This window comes from Leptonychotes weddellii, chromosome 8 (genome assembly GCF_054177405.1).
Source record: "Leptonychotes weddellii isolate Sample4059 chromosome 8, ASM5417740v2, whole genome shotgun sequence".
NCBI classification, from domain to species: Eukaryota; Metazoa; Chordata; class Mammalia; order Carnivora; family Phocidae; genus Leptonychotes; species Leptonychotes weddellii.
Genome location: NC_138376.1, coordinates 49,044,175 through 49,048,281, shown reverse-complemented (window position 1 = coordinate 49,048,281; position 4,107 = coordinate 49,044,175). Strand labels below are relative to the sequence as shown.

Genomic DNA, 4,107 nt, shown 5'->3' with positions numbered 1-4,107 from the left:
AAAAATGAGCCAAACCACTTCCACTGTTGGCTTATACCTGTATTCATGTTTGTAGTATGTAAGACCATAGTGCGTGTATAAATATATATTCCACACACTCCTGCATTGTCATCTCGACTGTCTTTTACTGATTCTAGTTGCACTTGAATAGCAAAGGCACACAGCAGGTAGATGGTCTAAGGGCCGCCAGGTGGAGGCTCAGGAATCACCATATTGGGTCAACACATGGGAGCTGCCTGGCTATTCCCCTGAGGAGGTGCACTGCTCCTGGTACTGTAACACCATACATGGAGTGGACAGAGCAAGATCCTATTCCATCTCCCTCCTCCAAAAATCCATTTGATGTACTGTCCTCAGATAGAGGACATATCAGATATTAAACTGATAAGAACAGATACTACCCTTGATATTAGCCAAAAGGCTGAGAAGTGATGATCCCAAAGTTGTAAAAAATACCCACATCTATCACCCAGCAATCCTCAGTTTGTTTCCTGAGATTAAGAATTCCTCATATCAGTGAGATCATATGATACATGTCTTTCTCTGATTGACTTATTTCGCTCAGCATAATACTCTCCAGTTCAATCCACGTCGTTGCAAATGGCAAGATCTCATTCCTTTTGATGGCTGCATAATATTCCATTGTATATATATACCACATCTTCTTTATCCATTCATCTGTCGATGGACATCTTGGCTCTTTCCACAGTTTGGCTATGTGGACATGGCTGCTATAAACATCGGGGTGCATGTACCCTTTTGGATCCCTACATTTATATCTTTGGGGTAAATACTCAGTAGTGCAATTGCTGGGTCATATGGTAGCTCTATTTTCAACTTTTTGAGGAACTTCCATACTGTTTTCCAGAGTGGCTGCACCAGCTTGTGAATTCTTTTTTATTTTATTTTATTTTATTATGTTATGTCAATCACCATATATTACATCATTAGTTTTTGATGTAGTGTTCCATGATTCATTGTTTGCATATAATACTCAATGCTCCATTCAGTATGTGCTCTCTGTAATACCCATCACCTGGATAACCCATCCCCCCACCCCCCTCCCCTCTAGAACTCTCAGTTTGTTTCTCAGAGTCCATAGTCTCTCATGGTTCATCTCCCTGTCCGAATTCCCCCTTCATTTTTCCCTTCCTGCTATCTTCTTCTTCTTCTTCCTCTTCTTCTTCTTCTTCCTCTTCTTCTTCTTCTTTTTAACATATAATGCATTATTTGTTTCAGAGTTACAGGTCTGTGATTCAATAGTCTTACACAATTCACAGCACTCACCATAGCACCTACCCTCCCCAATGTCTATCCAAAAAAAAACAAAAAAACAAAAAAACCTGCATCTACGCTTTGAGCATGACTAGGGATAGGAAAACTATAGTCCAGGAGCCAAATCCAGTCCATTACCTATTTCTGTAAAGTTTTATTGGAACACAGCCACGCTCACTCATTTTGGAATTATCTATGGCTGTTTTCATGCTATAATAGTAGAGTGGAGTAGTTGCAAAATATACCATATGGCCCATAACTCCTAAAATATTTACTATTTGGCTTATACTAGTTTATTGATCCCCTGTTAGACCGAGATAATTTTTAATTTATCTTGAGATGTATGTTATTTGAGTTATAAAATGGTATATAGATGAGGGAATATTTCTTTGGCTGGAAAGCCCACAAAACTGGCATCTTTAACTTTGGCTTCTGAACACCTTTAACACCTTTAGTTATAAGTAAATCACTGATTTATAAGCTTAGATTATAATTCTCATTTTCACTTTCTTTCTTGGTTATTACAACAAGAATGGGATGTCAGCTCACAAATGTAGTGTAGAATAAGTGTATTTTAAGATTTAAAATTTTTTTACTATAATTTCTATTTTGAACTCATAGTCCTCCAGGGTAGTAAAAATTTAAACTCAGTGTTTCAGCTTGTGGATTTTTCCTTATTTCACAATTTCCATGTCTGCTTGAGCTACAGAAGTATTGGGGGGACTGGTTATGGATGTTGACTATTCTCTCTTCTAATCTGATCATTGTTCTTGTTTGGTTTTAGTCATTAATCCACACGTGATTCCACAGCTATCCGATATTCTCTATGGCATTTGCTCATTACGATCTAGACAGTTCATCATGAGACATTATTCTACCCTCTGGGCCTTTTCATGTCTATTGGATCTACTTCTATTTCAAAGCCATTTTATGGGGACTTGTGATTCACCTTGTTCTTCTTATAATCCTCTGTGGAGAAAAATCCCCATAGGCTCTACTTATCTATTCTTAGTCTTTATCTTTTTCATCTGGGTTTTTGTGCAGCTTCCTTGTGGCTCTGCCTGAGCATAAGGAGCAGAGGTTCTTTTCTAGAATATACTAATGCTTTATCATTTCCACTCTGTCTCCCTCCATTCTGTGGAAGCCCTGCATTTCTCAAATCCCACTTTTTCAATTCATGTATTTATGCCCAGTGGTCTTCTCCTGTGAGAGAAGTCTATGATCTATACAAAAGAAACTCAAAAGATGAACATATATCAATATACCTTGCCACATCTCTCTGCAAAAGCAAGGAGCCCAAATATCAAGTCGGTTTAAATAAAGGTGAGAGGAAAAAAGGAAAACAAAACTGGGAAACAAAAATAAAAGTCTGTTAAGGTTTCTAAAATCATATTTCAGTACACCAATTGCTTGCTATTGCCATCTCAAATCGTAATCAAATATTAATTTTGTATATCAGTATCTCTTAGTACAGATATATTATTGGTACAGATAGGTTAGATTAGGGTAAAGCAACAATTAACTTCCACATCCTTGTAGTGTAATGTGATACATGTTGATACCTTTTCAACTTCAACTGTATATTCACTATAGGTTGCTGTAGGTGTTTGTGTCATACAGCCTTTCAGAGCTGTAACATAATGGGGCCTCTACCATTTTGAGATTCACCCTTTGAAATATGAGTCTCTCCTCTTCATCAAGAAGAGGTAAAAGGAGACGAGGAAACAATGCAGAGATTTTCTCTGGCTCAGCCAAGACGTGAACTCTATCAGTTCAGCTCACTTATTATTGAATAGAGTTAGTACACATTTCCATATAACAATAAATAGGCTGAAAGTGAGTCTTCTCTATGTCCATGCAAGAGAAATTTGAAATGAGATACAGGAGTATTTCCAACACAGGGGATATTATATGATGATAAACACCCAATCCTTGTAAACTTTTGTATAGGGAATCTCAGCGATCATATTTTCAAATCATCTGATAAAACATACCACAATGCAAGAGAACAAGTCTATCTTGGGAAAAAAAAAGGAATAAACTAAAGAAAACAGTTTGTCTAGTCAGAAGCAAGTGAGGATAATTCCTCTTTCTAAGGGAAACAATTACGGGAGCATCCAGGATTTCTCCTCTGATACATTCCATATATCAGAACCTTGAGAGGCATGTGCAATTTAATTTTATTCCTTTACTAGCGTAACCATAATGAAAAGATAAGAATTCATAGCGAAAATGAATGTTTTCAAGTTTGCTTTTGCTATGTTAATGAAATACACTCTGTAAAGAAAAAAGTTATAGAAATATATGAATATTTAACTAATAATAGCTACACTCTTGTGGCACTTATGACATCTTTTATTTATTTTCATTAAATGGAAGCTCATGAAAAATGAAAAAGCCAATTCTAGAGTCAAAGGACATATTGGCATGGTGTGCCCTCTCAATTAAAACATTTTCTTAAATAAGCAAAAGGGAAGTGTTATTGTAGGAGGATAACATGAATTTTTCTTTGTTTCAGAAGTTTTAAAAATTATGATATGTATATATAACATAGAAATAGCATATATAATATATATAATGCATGTGTGTGCAAAATTTAATTTAGGACAGTGTGATTTGAAAAATAAGGCAAGCAAAATTAAAAGATTAAAGAGAAAAGAATAAAATCAAATTTTATTTCAACACAATGTAATAATTTTTAATGTGTATTTAAGAAAATCAGAAATGCACATTATTTTCTTATTTATTGATTTGAACCAAAGGATATGATGATGATTTTTGCAGAACAATGTCTTTGAAATTGCTAGAAAAGTAAAAATAACTGTTTTAAGT

At 35.3% G+C, this 4,107-nt stretch overlaps 1 non-coding gene across 1 annotated transcript; it reads right to left on the bottom strand.

Annotated features, from left to right (window-relative positions):
- Positions 1 to 251: 251 nt before the first annotated feature.
- On the bottom strand, positions 252 to 433 carry LOC115942631 (U2 spliceosomal RNA). The gene has a single exon (XR_004077258.1). It is a non-coding gene; the product is annotated as a U2 spliceosomal RNA (small nuclear RNA).
- Between the last annotated feature and the right edge of the window lie 3,674 nt (positions 434 to 4,107).